Raw genomic sequence first — 21,266 nt, forward strand, 5'->3', positions numbered from 1 at the left:
TAAATGTCTATTTATGGCTATGGCTATTAAAAAATAGCAGATATACAAGCTATTGTATATTTGAACTTGTAGATCTGCTATTTTTTGAAAATTGTGAAAATGTGTGCAAATCTTTGAATACATTTTTAAAGTGATTTTTTTTTACTCAAATCTTTGCTTCTGGGGGTCCCTGGAACGAAATATTTTGAAATGGGGGTCGGCGGCCAAATACATATAATTTTGGGGGTTGACATGAAAAAGTTTGTGCACCACTGATACAGCAACATAAGTTTTTCACAAAACTGATAGTATTTAGAAGACATTTCTAGAATCAGCACCAGGTCTTATAAGTAAATTCTTGTTGATCAGTGTCCATGCAAATGGCACCACTCTCCTCATTCTTCTCTTTGGCTCTTCCAGTCGCTGGGCATGTTTTGGGCAGGCTGGCTCCCTGGCACAGGGGCGTGAAGATGACACCCATGTGTAAGTATGTCTGAATTACAGACTGAAAAAAAAAAAAAAAAAAAAAGCCATAATTTGAATGGGGAGGAACTGGGGTAGCCATGAGAGGTCACCAAAAGGGCTATAATGCTAGTTACGTCCACAGTGGTGTTCTGTGGAGGGCCAATGGGGCCAGTCTTCCTGTGATGACAAGCTTGGAGCGCCTATGGCTAGGGTTGTCACGATTACAAATGTAAGTTGACGATTAATTGTGTCACAAATAATTGCGATTAATGATTTAATTGTGTTTTTTGGCATTGAACATTGGAACATATGAATACAAATGTAATTTCCGTTTGCCTTTTAGGCTTTGTAATCAAATATTGCACATTTTATACTTGGAAAATGGAAATTGCTGCATAGGCCTATGGGGAATTAATGACTGACCAGGCAGAGTTTTGTCTGAGTTTCATGCGAAGCGAGGAGGGAGAGAGATGACAAGCACACACAATCATCGAGGGGGAGTGTGTTTTTAAGTGTGATCTGAAAGTACGATGAGCTTGTTAATTCTTTAGCTCACAGTGCACTGTGAACTGAAACAAACTGAAAACGGGTGCCAACTGGAACCAAAACTGTTTTTTCAGAGTGGTGCCATAGAATAACCATTTTTGGTTCCAGAAATAACTTTTCAGACCCATGTTCTATAAAACAAAGATTTGCCAATCTACAAGCGGAGCTATTTTTGGTGAATGTTCCACTAGTAAGACATTCCCAACAGTGGGATGCTAGGGTTTTAAGTGGTTAAAGCTGCCTCAAAGAACCATACAAAATGGTTCTTTGGAAAACAAATTTTAAGTTTTCTAGAACCATATGAGGAACATGAAAAAACTTCCACTAAATAAAATTGTTCTTTATTAGGTGAGGGTTCTTTGTGGAACCATATGGCCTTTTAAAGAACCATTTAATAACCATTATTTTTCTGTGTGTAATGCATTGCAACTTGTGCAGCTTGGAAAGAAGCAGAAATGGGTCAGAACAAGCTGTAATTGAGGTCACGGATACCGACGGTGGTTTAGATTGTGTCACCACTCACCAGACATCTTACATTGGCCAAAGTGGATCAGGCATTTCGATTGCTTTAGAATCACATCTGGCCTTGACATAATTATCTTTGTACCAATTCAGGGCCTGCGTCCTTCAGAAGGCTGCATTTGTCACAGCAATTATGTCACAGCGTTGCGTCTCCTACCTGTTATTTACTCACACGTATCGCGTGTTGTTTTGCACCGCCACCTTCGTTCGCACAGATCTCGTAATTTCTGTTCTATTGCACACTTATATTGGCGAAGTGGCTCAAACTTTATCATTTTTTAAATACGTTGTTGTGTCACAGAATGTGGTTTATCTTTTTTGCAAGAACGTAGTTGTTTAAACTTAAAATCTGTCGTCGATTTATCAAGCTAGAGTCCACTCGGAAATGTGCTGCAAAGTTTTTGGACATGTCTAGGTCCCGCTAGACGAGACTGTCAGTTTGCTTCACCAGCTGGGCAGCCAGCCGTCATGGTACCCCTCTGAGAGCTGCCTTATCGCCACTAGTGCTTTTGAAATTTGCCGCTGACTCTCATAGACATGAGAGGTGATTTGTTATGGGTATTTCTTGCGGGCAATGTTTGGTTTCAGCTCCTTTTTGGTCGTTTAGACTTTAGGGTTGTAATGTTTGACTGAATGTGTTTACTTAAAAAGGTAGGGTAAGTGATCATTTTTGGTTAAAACAAAACGTTTTTTGTTAGAAGCTCTATAGTAATCATTGCTATAGAGTGTTTGTTCAGTAACAGGGGGTCTCCCTGTCTCTCCAACTCTTTAATAAACAGACAATACATGCCAATTTCAGCCAATCAGGAGAAAGTACCCATTTATCAGCTTCAGTTGTATAGGGCTCCAATTCCAATTGGTATCCCGACCTGAAAATGCATTTTCTTACTAAAGAGCTGGAGAGACAGGGAGACCCCTGTTACTGAACAAATACTCTATAACAATGATTACTATCAGAATACCGAGCTATTTATTTTAACAACAAAATATCACTTACTACCGAGGGACATCTGAAGAAAAGTAGGGAGTTCATTCTCTGGTGAGGTGCCGACAAGTCTCTTCACTAGAGGAAAACTGGTCTGTGTTCTGTTGCTTGTGATGCTTAATTGATAATAGCTGTAGCTTGTTGGGGCACGACACTGGTGCACATAAGGCTGTCACGATTAGGAAGTTTTGCTTGACGATTCGATTAATTGTCACTCAAATAATTCTGATTAACTATTTAATTGTTGTTATGAATAAAAAGATGAATAAATGTGACGCATTTTTGAGCTCGTAGATCTGATATTTCCACTGTTTTTGAACATGAAAATATACTGAACATTTTTAACATGGAAATGATTGTGACGATTATGCCAAAAATAATTGTGATTATCTCAAATAATTGCGATTAGACCATTATGTAATAATTGTGAGAGGCCTGGGTGCACAACTTTAGTATAAATCAGCCTCAAATGATCTGAACCAAGCTGACCCACTGCGGTGCAGCAGAGTGATGACTCATAGCTTCAACACTGCACTTCATCTAATCTCTCTTTAGTGAGACGATAAAAGTGTAAGATGGTCTCCGTCTTCAAATCGTCGCTGTCGGGTGGAAACCTTGTATGTCCAATACCTGTTCCCTTTCTATTATTATAAAATAAAACCAAAAGATTACAATAGTGAAAATAGCCGATCTACAAGCTCACAACGTTGTGAGCTTGCAGATCTGCTATTTTCACTACCTTTAATGGGATAAATGGTTTGAAATATGAAGATAAGAGTTTTCCTGCCCGACAGCAATGAAATGCTAGCCTGGTAAACCCTCCCTCCGGAAATCTCAATTCCATTTCATTTCAGGAGTGAGTCTGGCCTGAACCGCCTCTCTGCAATATTGGCTGTGTATGCCAAACGGCCGCGCCTATCAGCGTCGTCGCTCATTGTTCTGTGATTGACAGCTTACGTTGGCCAATCAGGTGGCGAGTTCGAGTGAGCCCAAAACACGAACGGCAGCCATCTTTTTCTTGTGCGGCCAATTCTCCGCTATTTTTTTACTTCAAAAAGCTCTCTAACTTCTATTTTGAGGCACGGAATTTACTTATAAGATATCGTTTGGATAGAATTTAGTTGTTTAACTTCATATATGTGGTCAATTAATCATGACAAAGCCTATTTAAAAAATAATAATTAGAGAACCGGTAGGGGCGGGCAGTGACACCATTGTACCCGAAAAAGGCAACCCATTTTGGGTATGGCTGTCTCAAAAGTCCCGTCGCGTCACATTAAGACTGGTGAACTGCTGATTGGCTGAAGGGGAAAAATTATCATTGGCTGAAGGGGTTGTCAGTCAACGGTATTACTCCCGCCCAACTCCAGCACAGCCAATATTGCAGACAGGCGGATCAGGCCAGACTCACTCCTGAAATGAAATGGAATTGAGATTTCCGGAGGGAGGGTTTACCAGGCTAATGAAATGCATGACCAGCTATCTTATTTATTCATCTTGTGTGAGTAGCAAGACCTATCTAATTAAAGAAATACAGAAAACTGCAAGGGGTTTCAAATTTTTGTTATTGTCAGCCTCAATACAAGTACTGTAGGCTGATGTGTTTGCAGTGGTATTATCTGTATCAACTTCAAAAGTTAAATGGACATTATAAAAAAGTAAGTTACAGAACGGACAGAATAAATAAATAATTAACATATTAATGAATGAAACGAATCAGACATGATTGACAATGACAGAACAACATTTTTGATAAACAAGTACCCTAATGTTATGAATATTTAATTGTTGTAATGTAAGATCTCTATTAATTGGCCTAGATCAGTTTTTCCATGTGAACGTGTAAGGCTATAAATGGAAGTCCAGTATAAAAATCCTGGGTCACTACGCAGCTCCTCACCCAGAGCAGCTTCAGTAATGAGGCAGAAGCTGGCCAAGAATTTTCATCCAGATTAGTGCTCATGTCTGCTCTATAATCCTAGCTCTGACACCAGAGTTAGAAATGATGCATTTAAAAATGTGTGTGATGCATTAAAAAAAAATGTGCGCGCACACATACACAATCATATTATAAGCATCATCCCGTGTGTGTGTGTGTGTGTGTGTGCAAACTCCATACTTTACAGATCCATTAAGGTTATTTGAATTCTATTTTTGTCCCTGTGCGTCAAAACGAACCGAGAGGATGAATTTTAATCGCTCGTTAAAGCTCACAGATATGCATAATGACGTCACGATTCTGTATGTTGTAAGACTAAATGGACATCGAATGAATGACATACATGGTGATAGCTGGATTAATAGGTCAGCAGGATGAATGAAGTGGTATGAATTTTAAGAGTATAAAGATGGGACCCAATGCCTCCCAGCTTGGCACGCAGCATCAAGAGTTGGATTGGGGGCAAGTCCCTGCGACGTACTGACGTCATGTCCAGGGGGTGTGCATATGGTCGGGCTTGGGGGATGTACTTGTAAATCAAACCGCCTCACGCTACAGAAACAGGAGATAGGCTCCTGACCTATGGGCCACATGGCTCAGGAACCATTGGTTATACTTACTTTCCGAACTAGTTCAGTGAGTCGGGACATCTGGAGGTGCACGGGTTCCATGGAAAAGGTTCTGAGAACGCCCTTCCGAAGCTCGGAATGAAGTAAATGTGTCTTCATGTCACCCCCCGTTCTGAAAGAAAGGTCGGGAAGGAGTGTGTATTTAATTGCGCTTTAGAAAGGCACAGCAATTATACATGGCAATTACAGCAATCGTAGCAGATCTACAAGCTCGAAACGCGGCGTGAAGTGGATCTGATACTTTTGATGCTTTTGTGTGATGCTGTAGTATGATCAAGTAGGGCATTCAATTTAAAACACAAAGTTAAAATATGGAGATACGGTAAGAGGTTTCTGCCTGACAGCAACGATACGCAAGTTGAGTTATCTGTAGGAAAGCAGGAAGGTGTTACAGTAGATGAATTTGAGCAGCCAGTCATTTCTAGTCATAAAAGATAAGAACCCTGACTGCATCCTTCAGCACCACTCTCTCTCTTAATCCTAACATGAATCTATTTCTGGGTTCCAGGCATTATGCAGGTCCAAAGGGAGATAGTGAGGCAGGTGAGGCAATGGAATGGATGACAGCAATGTGACGGCTTACGTCAGACACAGTCACAACATTTTACCCCTTGCGGCATCATGCTCAGCATGGTTATAGTGTTGGAGTTAGTTTGCGTTTTTTTTTAAATGGTGTGTGGTTTGGCAAACACGTGGTGTCTGTCATGTGGTCTATCACTGTGTGTGCATTTATGCATGAAAGTTTAATGTAGGTTAATTGTGTAGAGACACTCCATTCACCTTTCCCTCTTCTCTTTATGAACCCACTTAAGCCCTATTTTATACTTTCAAAATGTTTCTCATCAGCTATGCTTTTGTTACTGTAGAAGGAAGCCTCAGGGGCATTGACTCAAGACATAGCTCATATTGTAAGTGTGTGTGTGTGTGTGTGTGTGTGTGTGTGTGTGTGTGTGTGTGTGTGTGTGTGTGTGTGTGTGTGTGTGTGTGTGTGTGTGTGTGTGTGTGTGTGTGTGTGTGTGTGTGTGTGTGTGTGTGTGTGTGTGTGTGTGTGTGTGTGTGTACTGTATAGGTGCTGATGAAAGTAGGGTGGCACTATGAATAATGATGTGCTGCAGTGTTTCATAACATCTCTGTGGGCTGCTACAGAGCCTGTCTCAGTCTCAGGGCTACCCATAAAGGACCAAGCAAGTAAGAAAAGAATGGAGAGAAGAAAATCCGAGAGAGGTGATGGGTCAGATAACAAGGGAATCACGTCATGAGGAAATAGAGCCAAACAGACTGACAAAGAAACAGGGGTTTTAAAATAAATACACCTCAATCAATATTCAATAATGTTCCAACATTTCCTCACATCACCATCACACCTGCCCTCTCTTCATCACGGATACCTACTGTAAGCACCATCCTGCTTGTAAATTCAGCGGTATAATGGCCTTTTATTGTCTCCGCCTGGAGGGAGGAGGATCTTGCAATTACTGCTGTCTGTCTGTCTGTCTGTCTGTCTGTCTGTCTGTCTGTCTGTCTGTCTGTCTGTCTGTCTGTCTGTCTGTCCGTCTCTGTCTGCAGCTAGTCTCTCAAACTCTAGCTGTCTGTCCACAGCTTAAGTTATCTGTGGTCAGATCAGCGTTGTATTTCTTGTGCACACTGCTACTAGCCCAGTCTAGGGCATAGCAGTGGTCATTTTGTGGTGCAACATATAGAAAACCCCATTCATTTTTCCCTTAGAGATTTCTGAAAATATTTAAATAAATTATTTAAATATATAAATATTTACCCTTTACTTATTAAATAAAGGTTATTTATTAAATATAGTATATAAAATAATTTAATATTCAAATATTTTTTAATATGGATGGCTTGATTCCAATCATTTATACAAATATTTTCGGAAATCTCTGGCATTTTTTTTTTAAATCTTTGGTACCACAAAATGGACATTGCTATGCCCTATTCCCAAATAGTTTTCTAATCAGTCAAAGACAATTTTCATTTTGTATTTTGGTGAATTAACATCGGACCTAGAGTTTGTATTTATTTGAGACTGACTGACTGATACATACATACACAGCCATTCCCAAGCTTTTGTTTCCAGTCTGCCCTTGCTGGTCCATGTACTGTATGCTTACATCTGGACTATGAAATTGCCTTTAGGCTATAACATGTAACATGTCATGTTTGCCATAGTGATGATAACATGCCATACTACATCTCAATGTGTTCACTCACTCTCCAACGATTTGTCTCTATACAGCCTGGCTGTCACTCTGGATGTCATCACTGTCCTTTATTATATACAGTACCACCCTCCTCGCCCCATGCCTTTTCATACTCATGCCAAAGCCCAAAACATCACATCACATGACCCAGAAAGATGTAGGGAGATAGGGCATGCCTCCTGGTGGAGATTTGTACTCTATAGTGCACATTTCTTGTTAAGCCTACTTTTGGTCTCATTGTCACTATAGCTTTTTCTTTTTACTAATGTTTAAGACATGGAGCATAAAGACATGCCACTCAACAAGCTCCTGAGTGTAGCTGTGCCCATGAATATTAATGAAAAAACCCTCTCAATGTGAGAGTGGGACAAGGACGTTGATGTCTCTTGCTAATGCACAGTCAGGGCAAGCAGCATTATTCTACTCATCAGAAACATATTAGATGGGGAGGAAGGATGGGTAAATGTATGCTATAATGCAGTGTAGCAGTCAAAGAAAAGTCAAGGGGAAGAGAGAGAGAGGGGGGGGAGAGAGAGAGAGTTACATAATTTTGACTTGGTATTCTTCTGCCTGGCTGTGTATTCATTATGCTTTCATGGGTTCCTTCAAATCGACAAGCTCGAAACGCGGCGCGAGCTTGTAGATCTGCTACTTTTGATACTTTTGTGTGATGCTGTAGTATGATCAATTATAGGGCGTTAATTTACGGAAAAACACAAAGTTAGAATATGGAGATAAGAGGTTTCTGCCCGAAAGTGTGTGTGTGTGTGTGTGTGTGTGTGTGTGTGTGTGTGTGTGTTCAGGGTCGGTTACTTGCTCAGTTGTTTTATTCTCCAGTGTCACAGACCAGAACCCTCATGGAAGAAGTGATATTAATATCTCTGAATGTGGCATCACTGGAAGACGTACAGTAGACCTCCCTTGAGATACTGTGTCTCTACTGTAACCGCCCCGGTAATGAGATTCCAATTATAGACCATTCATTTCGTCCCGGTCAGGTGGAAACCTCATATGTCCAAAATAAAACGTTACTTTTCAGGAAACGGAGCGAAATCTTTCAGAAATGGTGAAAATAGCTGATCTATCTATGTAAATCAGCTATTTTCACTACTTTCCTTGACACTCTTGTACGACCAAGGGCATTAAATTACGTAAAAAATATTATACCAGGTTGCTTATTTCTGGCAACGTTTTTAGATCCCATATGGTTGCTTATGTCTCTCACTAAACATGGCAACGTTGAAAGGCCAAATGAGGAACAGCGCCACAGTTCATAGAGATACAGTACATAGAGTGGCCGAACACAGTATTACGGGTCGTCTTTAGATCCCATATTCTGAGAGGACATTGAGCCCTCATTGGCTAAAGGACCAGCCAATGAGGAAAAAGTCTCGCAAAAGTCAGGACTAGCAAACAAGTCAGGACTAGCGAGTGTAGATATAGACCAGGTTTGGCAACCTGGTAAAAATGTTGTAGTTGAAACGTGGAGATACAAGGTTAACTGCCCGACAGAGATGTCAGTGTTCAGGTCAACAACAACCTCCCTCCTGCACATGGACGCACACATGCACACTCAAACCTACCTGATTAAGTCTTACTTTTCCAACTGATTACTCCCATGGCTTTATGCTATGTATTCGGACTTCCCCTTGACCCAACTAAAATATGTACACACAGAGGTAGTTACATAATAACCAATTGTTAGTATATCCTCCAGGTGTGTGTGTGTGTGTGTGTGTGTGTGTGTGTGTGTGTGTGTGTGTGTGTGTGTGTGTGTGTGTGTGTGTGTGTGTGTGTGTGTGTGTGTGTGTGTGTGTGTGTGTGTGTGTGTGTGTGTGTGTGTGTGTGTGTGTGTGTGTGTGTGTGTGTGTGTGTGTGTGTGTGTGTGTGTGTGTGGGTGTCTTTGTGTTGTACAGTAGTGTATCTTGTAGACCAGGCCCATTGCAAGTTGCTGTACTCTGTCCTCTACCCTGAGCCATCCCACCCTAGCAAAATGAGCAGGGGTTCAGGGGTTAGATAGATGCATGTGTGAGTGTGTGCCCGCCTGCCTGCCCGCCCGCCCGCCCGCCTGCCTGCCTGCCTTGCAAGCTACTGGGCCGATCAGGGTTATATAAGGTATATTGTCGCTGTCGGGCAGAAACCTCTTATCTCCATATTCTAACTTTCTTTTATTTATTTTTACGCCCTACTTGATCATACTACAGTGTCACACAAAAGTATCAACAGTAGCAGATCTACAAGCTCGAAATGCGGCACAAAAGTGACTTTTGAGTCTGCTATTTTAGCTGTTTTTGAATTTTAATCCTGAGAAGTAACAATTTTGGACATATACTGTATATGAGGTTTCCACCCGACAGAGGCGATATGTATTTTTTTTTGCAGCAGGCCTAGGTACCCAATTCCTATGAATATGTTTCAAATCGGTCAATGACAGTGCATGATTGTTTTTCGGTCCCTTTCCCTCCCTCCATCCTTCTCTTCCTCTGTTTCTCAACCAGTCTCTATTTTGGGCATGCATGATATTATAGGCGCAAAGTTTTAAAACTTTTCCACAATGTTGTGAGTTTGTTAGATCGGTAATTTTTGCTATACGCAGTGGTTCACGTTCAAGTTTGGGAAACCTTGACTGAAGTAAAAAATAAAAAGTACCTTTTCCACCACTGGCCCAACAGACCATGGCCAGCTCACATCCTTATGCAGGGGAAATGACAGGTGCTCTCCACATGCCTCTAGGGCCATCTATGTGTGCACTGCCAGACAGCCTGTGTGTGCACTGGAGCAACCCGAGGCCAACGCACATAAATAACTGTCTTTTTACTCTATTACTGTTCATGGCTTGAAACCACCAACAGAAAGACAGACAGACACACGCATGGCACGCCCACACATACACGCACACACAGGCTGTGTATGTAAGGAATGTATGAGTTTGACTTTTAAGTTGGGAACGGAATAGTGCACTGCTTTGTGTAATATTTATAATAATACTAATATTATTATTATTATTGTTATTATTGTTTGCCAATTTTCTTCTTTGCAGATTAACCAGAGTAATTGAAAAAAATGTTGTCATTCCAGTCTCTTGTGGGCAAGGGTGTGCCCAATATTCAATATCCTCTGTCAGAAGGATATATGCCTGCATACTGTACATGTAAGAGGATAAAGAACTTATGGAGTAAAAAGAGCGGGAGAGAGGGCGTGCGTGCTTGCGTGTGTGCGTGTGACAGAGAGAGAGAGAGATAGAGAGAGGGATAGAACGTATGTGCTAATATTGACTTTGCAAATAGCCAGTGGAATGGCTGATGGACTCACTCCAGCCCACAGCAAATGTGTGCTCTCTTCAAGACTGCGGAAGGCCAACTTTGTATTTTTTAAATTTTCTTTTAGAGTAGCCAATTATGTTTTACCCCCCTTTTTCTCCCCAATTTAGTCGTTATATCCTACTGACTCACCTGCCAGTGAGGAGCCCCCACCGGGAGGACGTGGTGCCTTCGTCCTACTCCTCCCGCCCAACACTCCCCGCTGACGGGTGCATCAGCTCCAGCCCGTAGGAGTACATGCAATGACCAATATCACCTTCCCCGCCCGGCTTCCCTCCCCCAAACACGGGCCACTTGTGTTTGACCAACATTGTATTTGAAGAAAATAAATTATGCATGGGGGCTGTGTGCGCGCATGTGTGTGCGCATGCATGTATGTGTGTGTGTGTGTGTGTGTGTGTGTGTTCAATGTCTTTGAGCATGTGTTATTTCGCTAAGATGCTTAAACGGGCACATGCAACCCTAAAGGCGGTTACACACCGGCGAATGTGCGAATATACGCAAAATTCGGACTCGTTCCGAATAATTAAAAGACGCTTTTTCGCTTCGGTTTTCCGCTTTTTCGCGCCATGTACGCTTGCATTGACTTTATAAGGTTTTTAAAAAAAGCGTATTATTCGCACGAAAAAATCGCCCCGGTGTGTAAGGACCTTAACAGACACCATTCTTACATTAGTCTTTAACACGGACTAGGAAAAAAAATACAGAAAAACAAAAACACAACACTAACAAGCTTATCTCAGCTCTAAGTTACGTGTTTCAGCTTATTTTAGCCTTGTGAACTCGTAAAGAACAAAAAAAGTCACTTGACAGGCATGTTTGATTTTTGCTCTCAGACATATACTTGAGGATCTTTTTTGTCTAATCAGGTCATACAACTGTTGTTTTTAGCAGATACGCACGTTCACACACGACACCAGAATCAAACATGGCGACACGTTGCCTGCAATCTTGTATATCTGAATGGGGCTATAGTGTGTTAAACATTATCGTCCCTGTCGGGTGGAAACCTAAACAGTTGCTTTTCAGGAATTGGAAAGAAGGACCTGTGTTTCAATGGATCCAATGTGTAGCTATTAAATCTTTTAATACTTTTCATCGCTTAAATATTTATAAAACCCACAGACAGACTTTCGCATTCTAAATACTTAAAAAAATAACCGTGAAATAATGTGTGACACTCTTGTATGACGATGTAGGGCATTAATTGATGAAAAGACAGAAAGGTTTGAAATATGGAGATACAATATTTCTGCCCGGCGGTTATGATATCTTCTCTCAAGAACAGGTGGGACCCTCCTGTTAGAAATACTGCCGGTCACTGCTTGTGTGGTAACATTGAAAGTATATAGTTAGATTTACTGACAAATAAATTATGTGAGACGTTTCGGGAGAAAAGTTGTCAGCTAAAAGGTATCTTGCTATTTAAAGGAAGGACGTTAAATCATCAATGACTCCAGGACAACCAAGCAAAGACAAAGAGAGATATTTATATCCACTTTATTCATAGTTTCCAGCCTGTCATTCAGACTGGGGTTTCATGTAAACCGCTGTGGTTAACACGCCCTCGGTAAGTTCACAAAACTCCCACAGTGAGAACATTATACCACCAACAGTCTACATGTATTCTTACTCCTACTGTTTCAACCATCATGGAGAGACTATAAGCTCATAAATGTAGGCCTATCATATGTACAGTTTGATCTTTGCAACCCTGTTGATTTTACTTTGTGGCTGCATGCTTTATGGGTATAACCAAACATGACAACAGCAAATACACACAGACACACACACAACCAGTGGTGTAAAGTAACTAAGTACATTTACTCAAGTACTGTATACTTTAGCACAGTTTTGGAGGTATTTTTTTACTTTACTGGAGTACTTCCAATTTTCTATACTTTTACTTCTACTCCACTACATCTCAGAGACAAATATCATACTTTTACTCTACACATTGCTTTAGAAAGTCACAGAGCATGTACAGTAAGAGGCATGCCCTCAACCCGTCAATTGTGACCAGACTGACCACCCATTTTTTTGGGTTCATTTTTAAACAATTTTAAACCTGCCATCCCTATTTTGGGGATGTCATTATAGGTGAATATTTTTCATAATTCTCCACTGCAAAAATAGCAAATCTACAAGCTCAAGCAAACAGGGGTTAAGTGTTTAAATTATAAAGTTAGTTTAACTGTACAAATATTCCCACTTTATGTTTCACAATCAGCGATGCCAGCACTGATATCTTGATAAACGTTGACTTGGCACAGTACATCATGGGGACAGAGCGAACGTCAGTATAACAAAGAATTCCATTTGAAGCATGACAGCTTTAGAATGGGAGAGATATAACCCACAAAAATAGCTATTGTTGGCTGACCAACAAAAGCTATTTTTTGTGCACCGGCGATGTATAGACGGTAAAGAACAAAGTTGGCGAAAAGATGACATGCATCAGGACAAAGGAATCCAATTACAAATGGCAAGCTTGCTACAGTAACTGCCATGGGTGCTTTAGTTGAGGTTGTGGCATGTAGGCAGGGTTCCATTTGTAAAATAATTGCCCACTTACACCCTACAGTATATACTTCTTCGTATGACACAAAGGGAAAATATCAGATCTAGACACTTTTATGTGCATTTTTTTTGGCAGTGTTTTAATATAAATTAATTTTTTTTAAATTATTTATTTTAAACTATTTTAAATTTAAATAGGAGTGTTATGTGCCCAGATATAGGATTTATGTGTTTCATATGGTGGTGGGCTCAGTGGTGGGCAGTAACAAAGTACATTTGCTTTAACTTTGCTTAAGGAAACATGTTTGAGTATCTGTACTTTACTTGAGTATTTGTATTTGTGGATACTTGTGACAAATATTGTACTTTTAACTCCACTACATTTCTAGGAAAAGTACATTATGAATTAACAACTTAGGGTGCAGTCACATCGAACTTAAATTCTGCCTATGTGGCGGATTCTGCCAATGCTTTTCAATGGGAACGGAGCCATTTGTTGCATGGTTTGTTGCCATTTGCAGATTTCCGCAAAGAAATGCTCCGTTCCCATTGAAAAATATTGGCAGAATCCGCCGCATGTAGGCAGAATCAAAGTTCGGTGTGATCGCATCCTAATACTGTATCAGGATTGTTTGTGATGATGCACCCTATTATTTTAATGGTTTTGTTAAATTCACACACTATCCACTCATCTCTCTTCTCTACATGGATGCATTATTATTTATTTTTTGCATAGGCATACTGGAATAGCATCTTCAGCTAACAACTTTCAACCTGGCACCCTATTTTAGGCATGTCGTAATAGGCGAAAAGAAAGTACTGCTTTGACTTAAGTGCAAATTTGACTGAGCAACTTTCACTTGTAGTCGAGTCAAGAATTTGACCAGGAGGAAGTATCTATACTTTGACTCATGTACTGAGGTTGAGTACTTTGTCTACCACTGATGCCTTTCTCCTCAGTGCCTGGCCCTAGACCGTGTTTGTGCATGTCTATGTATTTGTTAATATTTGAGGCATTGATTGCGAGGGCATGTATAGCTTATCCCCCCGATTGAAAACAGTATAGAGAGTGGAGCTCCTGATGAATTATTACCATGATTTCCTCCCAGTTGATTAGAATGGAAATCCCAGTCACACAGGGTCTTAAAGGCCAGCGGGGGACTTATTTGAAGCGAAAACACCTCTTCAGGGAGCAAATGATGTCTCTGAGGCTTTTCTCAACACTTCAAAGATGGTGGTCCTTAGATTAGCTTCATGTATATATGAATAAGAATCCCTCTTGGCGGACTTCTCCATTGATCTGGAGATTTGATCAGAGAAAAGGACACAAACGCAACACACTAGGTAAACATCATATGCAAATAAGTTTTCTTAAATTATTCATTGCTGATGGTGACAACAAGTGACAAACATGACCTAGAAAGTTAATTCAGATAGTGAGCCGTTTTTCACTTTCACCAGTGCACACGTGTACAAAAACATCATATAGGACATTGGTTCTCAAAGTGGGGTCCGGGGACCCCCAGGGGTACTTGAGGGGGTTCCAGGGGGTACCCAGCAAAATGTGTTAATATGGCACAATAATTATGACCTTTTATACTTTGGCTATTCAAAAATAGCAGATCTACAAGCTCATAGCGCGGCACCGAGTGCCGCGCTATGAGCTTGTCGATCTGCTATTTTTGAAAAATCGTGAAAATTTGAGCAAACCTTTTGAATATATATATTTTTAAAGCGATCATTTGTAACTCAAATCTTTGCTTCTGGGGGTCCCTGGAACACAATATTTTGAGATGGGGGGTCCGCGGCCAGATTCATATCATTTTGGGGGTCTTTGATATGAAAAAGTTTGAGATTCACTGATATAGGATACACAACATTCTGATTTAGTGAGCATGAAGCATACTGTAGCAGTTCTCCATTTACAAAGTTTGATTCCTGGTAAAAAAAAAAACTAGGTTAGGTTTTCTAAGTCGTGGGCCCTAATTATACACAGCATACACAGAGTTGATTTAACTCTGAGACTCGATTGCTTGATTACACTCCTTCATACGCCGTAAATAGCAGATCTACAAGCATGCACACAATGTGTTGCATCTGCGACGCATTGCTGTGCCGTCGTACATTTAGCCTTGTCACTGATCATTTGACTGTTAGTGTGCAGTGCATATATATATTTTATATTAAAGAGCTTTGTATAACCTCTATTTTGGGGCTGTTGTGCCAAACTCTGGAGCATGCAGCGAAGGTCTGGCAAGCGCTCACACCCATGTAGGTCAGGAAGAGGGAGAAAATAGCATCTATGTTGTCAGCCCCTTTTACCTGTTGGCAGCTGCCATATGCAGCAAAGTGCCCCAAAAAGTAGGTTGACTGGAGGTTGGAGCAACCTTGAGAAGTGCTACGTGATATAAAACAAATTACATTTATTGTTTTTTTTCATAATGGGACTACATGAATTAATGAGCACATTCCTTAGTATATAATTAAAGTTTCATAATGGATTATGAATAAGAGTTAAATTAGGCTATACTGCAACATATTGCAGGCTTAAATCACACACTTAAAACAAATCTGTCTGGAGAACAGTGATGTCTAGACGTCACTATAAAATAATAAATGTAAAATAAAGTAAAGTAAAAAAAGTAAAATGTTGAAGGCTATGCTGCCAATTTCAATATATGTATTTGAAACGTCTCAAGGATAAGTAAGTGTCCATTCCTCTCTATCAGTCAATGCACAGTGCCACGCCACGCCCCCCTTGCTGACGTCAACGTTGCCACTCACAATAGTCGCTTTTCTTAGGCTTGCTTTCATAGACTTGGTTGCTTATTTCTCTCGCAACATCTGGCAACACTGCTCTCTACCCATTCAGCTATGGCTGCCCTAATAACATATCCAGAGGTCATGGCACACCATCCATGCTCCTGAACTCTTTACTTGGTCTCACCATCTATTTAAACCACAAATCTCTCTATAAATTATACTAATCTCTGCAACAAATCTCTGCATGTGTATGAAACTGTCCTTCGCATATTATCTCGAGAACTGTCTGTCTGATCGACTTCAAACTTGCCCTGTGCATCGCAGAGGACCAGAGGAAGTGCAGTGCCCGGTGTGAACGTGGTCGGATCAGCTGATTCTCCCAAAAATATCTATATAAATCCTCAAATTCCCATATGAGTCTATGGAGATTCGAACCCCGACAATGGCAGCCCTGCAAGCTTAGACTGTAGATCTGCTATTTTTGGCATACAACACTGACATGCAACAAAAATCACAGAGCTTGTAGATCTGCTATTTTCTGTGTGGAGTTTGCATGTTCTCCCCGTGTCCCCTGTACCCTCACAAAAAAAGGGTCAGCCGGGGCGCCTGATGGAGGGGAAAGGAACTTGTTGGAATAACGTGCTCCTTCTACGCGCTACATCCTACCGAAGAAACTCCCCCCTGTCAGGTGATAAGAAGTGGCCCTGTCAGGTGATAAGAAGTGGCCTGCTCACTCCTCATGCATTGAAGGAAACATGAGCTCAGTTTGTGGCTCTCACCAGGCTGGCAGAGGGAGAGTAGCGCCCAGGGTTACAGTTTGGGCAATTGGCACTGGGTGAAAAAATGGGTTACAAAAATCATGGGATAAGAATTTAGTTTAAAAAAAATCTGCTATTTTCAAAATATGTTTTTATGCATGACGAACTTGTGAAAAAATGGGACATACTGCATAATGAGTACTTTTACTTTTGATACTTCAAGTACGTTTTGATGCCATTACTTCTGTACTTTTACTCAAGTACATTTTGAATTCCAGACTTTTACTCGTAACAGAGTATTACAGTGCAGTATTGATACTTTTACTTAAAGGTCATATCCAATCTCGTTTAATCAAAGCTCATTACCGTACAATTTATAATGTATAATATAAGTTGCCATGGAATGTGTCAGTGCTATAGGATAGCTGTGAGCGGTGAGCCTATCCTTTGTGTCAAACAGGAGTAGCCTGCATTAACACTCACTTCTTGTTTTTGTTTCCATTACCTTGTTACAATGAGAGTTCTGCTAGAAATGCATGCTAATATAAAGTTACTTAATTCAGTGGTTCTCAAAGTGGGGTCCGGGGACCCCCAGGGGTCCTTGAGGGAGTTCCAGGGGGTCCCCAGCTAAATGATAGATAACAGGTCCATTTGGGTCCATTTGAACACTCTGAGTTAAATTAACATAGATTTTACAATAGAAATTGGGTTCCCAGAGATAGAAATGCCATTAAATGGGGGTCCGTAGCCTAATGCATGTCAAACTGGAGGTCCTTGAAATTAAAATGGTTGAAAATCATTGCTAGAGCCTTAAAAATCTTCTCTTATGGGGGGCCTTGGCATATCTTTTCAAATGGGGGTCCGCGGGCTAATAAGTGTCAATTTGGGGGTCCTTGACATGAAAAAGTTTGAGAACCAATGACTGTCTTAAATCATGTGATTTTGCATCAGCATGACAGAGGTAAGCAGAGAGCAGCTGTACCATTCGATGTTACTTTGCTGCCATCTACTGGACAAAGGGAAACAAAGCGCTAGAGAGATGACAGTGCAGTGACTATTGAAGGACTTTTAAGACCGTTTTAATACCTTTTTATGATAATGTCATTACTGCATTTCTTTCTTTTGATTGAATACTTTATTAACAGTTTGCAAATAGTACAGTGGTACGAATATACAGCTAAAAGGATAACACAAAAATATCATTAGCAATAAAAAACATTCTGGTGTAGATCTTCTATTTTCACTATATTTATCTGTGGAACAGAGTCAAACATAATGTAATGCCTCAACTCCTACATTCCAAGTGCTTCCCAGTTCACATTATGATTATTTTGGGGGGTCACAGCCTGAAAAGGTTGAGAACCACTGCTTTAGTGGTCGCATCAACAACGTCAACCTATTATGAGTTGGGAATGACTGAGAACGGCACTTTCACATTCCAGTGTGGGCGGAGTGTGGGCTAATATTATGTATTTTTATATCAAAGCAGCACTATGTAACTTTCCTCTTCTAACCCGGATTTGAACCCTGTTTCCTGCTAAAGTGCGGAATATATATATTTTTTTTTGCCTGGGGGATAAATTGAATCTTGACCATCAGTTCAATATTCGTGTCAGATCCTGTGTCTAGGTGAGACATGACCTTTGACACGATCTAAAATGTCTCAATAGAAGAGCAGGGAGACCAAATACAACCACCTCAATTGTATAAGTTATATCACATTAACATACTCTACCATACAGATTGGACAAAATTACAGTTTATTCATTAAAAAAAAGTTACATAGTGAGGCTTTAATGTTATTATCATCTTATCAAATCTTAGTGTTTTGCCAGTTATTTGAGGGCCCACTTGTAATATCCTCACGGCCCATGGGCCCCCGGCCCACAGGTTGAGAACCACTGACATACTGTGTGTTGGACACTACTGATAGTCAGGGGATATTCCAAAAATCTGGGAATAAATTCCTTACCAAGAAATTTCTTCACCAATGTGTTTGTAAAAGTGTCTATTAACACATCTCATAAAGACTGAAATGCAGTTTCCCTAGGGGAATTTGTGACAGCTGCTGAAAGTTGGGGTACCCACCATAATCTTGTTTGGTGTTGGCTAGACCACACTCTCGCATCGCAAATACCCTATCCTGTGTGATCCGGCCTAACTGGCCTATGCCCCCCTCAACATAATCCCCCCCATACCCTATACCCCCCAACTCCACCTACTGCAATACTCCCCCACTCCCACAACCCCCCCCCCCCCCCCCCCCAACTGCCAGCCCACACCTCTCCACCTCCCTAACTCAAAACCCCATCCCACTTCAGGAGTCCTGAGTTGGTGTTGGCTAGACCACACTTTCGCATCACAAAGACCCTATCCTGTATGATCCGGCCTAACTGGCCTATGCCCCCCTCAACATAATCCCCCCCATACCCTCTACCCCACAACTCCACCACCTGCAATACACCCCCACTCCCGCAAACCCCATACCCCCCAACTGCCAGCCCACACCTCACAACCCCATCCCACCCCCAAATCCCACCCAACCCATTACCCCCACTCCCAGAACCCCCGGTCCCCATGCCCACAACCAGCACACCACAACCCCCAAACTCCACCCACCCAAACCCTCATGCACCCCCCACCCCATACCCCCCCAACCACCACCCACAACCTATAACTCCAAACCCCATCCCACCCCCATACCCTCATACCCCCCAACCGACACACCACAATATTTTCACAGGGTTGTTGGCTGCCACGGTGTTCACGTGTGATTTTGATCTGCAATTAATAAAAAATCACGACAATGACGTTCACATTTAAGCAGCAATGACAACCTCTAACCACAAGTTCAAAATGTTCAATGCCAAAACCTCCTATCTATACCTAAAAATGACCTCCTATCTACATAGATGCACATAGGAGGTTTTTACCTAGAAATAGTTAGGCTTACTAACATTTGTTATGCTCATTTTGAGATCAAGACATTCTACAGTACTGTATCAAGTATTTCCATTATTTTTGTCTCCGCCGTAGGTGGAGAGTATGTTTTCGCTTCGTCCCGCCGTGTGTGAGCAAACATTGTTAGCCAAGCTAACATTGGTCAAGCTCCACGTGACACGTGTCAATATGTTGACACCAATGCCTTTGATTGGCTAGAGGGACGCATGACGAAATAAAATCCTATAAATAGGTGTGTCACTTCAAAAAGCCGTTTACGTTTTTGAAGTGAGGTAAGACAGGATCAATCAGTCTTGATTGGAACAGTACCTTCCAGTCCAAATCACCCGTCCGTGCGTGTGTGTGTCCCTCTGAGAACACCTAACATTGGTCAAGCAAAGGCGCAGAAGGCCAAAGCTAAGAAAGCATACTAATCTATAACAGTAACACAGAAGAGGACTATAGAGTTGAATTGATCCCACAACAAGGCCGAAGTCTTAATACTGTAACAATTGTCCGCCTTGATCAAATACATTATGTAGCACTAGAGAAAACTGACATAGATCAAACACACCAATCAACTGCTGAAACTGTTCAAGACAATGAAGATGAAGAAGACAGACAAGCATTTGAACAAACCAGTCAATTACGACGACTCCCATATGACACATTGCTTCAAGAAGAACATCTTTTAGATGCAGACACTACATATTCAGTCGCCCCTGCAGAACACCAAAAACCACGCGCATTCTACCAAGACGACCCGTTCTACCAAGACGACCCGTGCTATTAAAATAGCACGGGTCTGCTGGCGGAGACTTGTGCTCCGAGGAGCACATTTTCTAGTTTTTTTATCAACTCACACTCTTGGTGTGATAAAAGTGTCACCACCTGACACTAATCATTAGCAATCAACAAGGCAATGCAATTAACTTGACAGAGTTACTAACAAATACTTAACAGGGGGAAGACACTTTTTTATTTTGAAAATAATAGATGACTACAAACTGAAAGACATTTAGACGGTCTACATAACATAGAATTCCCAAGTTTCAGCTCTGTCTGCTGCTCAACTAGTTCTGGTGCAGATAAGAGGTTTTGCGCTTCAACATTTTAGCACTAATTGGCACTGAACAAGATAGGAGGTGTAACGAAGAGGTCCTCCGTTACTTATAATTGGCACTATTTTGCACTTATACTCTTTTGCACAGTATATTTGCACACAAGAATATTGGATTGTGATTTTAATACTGCTTATGTCTGTCTGTTCCAGGGTGTTCGGGCAAAAGAGTCCCCAGGGTGCCCGAGCACCATATATGGGTTTGGACTGGACCACAGTAGAAGAGAGAGGGGGGTTTTGTGTTGTACATTGGAAGCTGCTAATAATGTGATAAAGTTTGTGTTGCAATAGGGTGCTTAAGTTATATGTATTTACCAGGGGTATTGATGCAGATGTTTAATGGAATGTGTGGTGTAGATTTGTTGCATGTTTGAGGTAACCTGCAACATGGTTGAACCCACAATTGATTGACTGACACTTGATTGGCTCAGCTGAGTATAAAAGGCTGCCAGTAACAAACACACTCAGCTTTAGTTTTAGTAGTAGGAGATGGTGGAGCTGCCGACCACCATGTCACCTTTTGCTGCTGATGCTCTTGTATCCTGTATGTGCACTTTGGATGAA

Source organism: Gymnoscopelus braueri (assembly GCF_963280865.1).
Source record: "Gymnoscopelus braueri genome assembly, chromosome: 22".
In the NCBI taxonomy this organism is placed as follows: Eukaryota; Metazoa; Chordata; class Actinopteri; order Myctophiformes; family Myctophidae; genus Gymnoscopelus; species Gymnoscopelus braueri.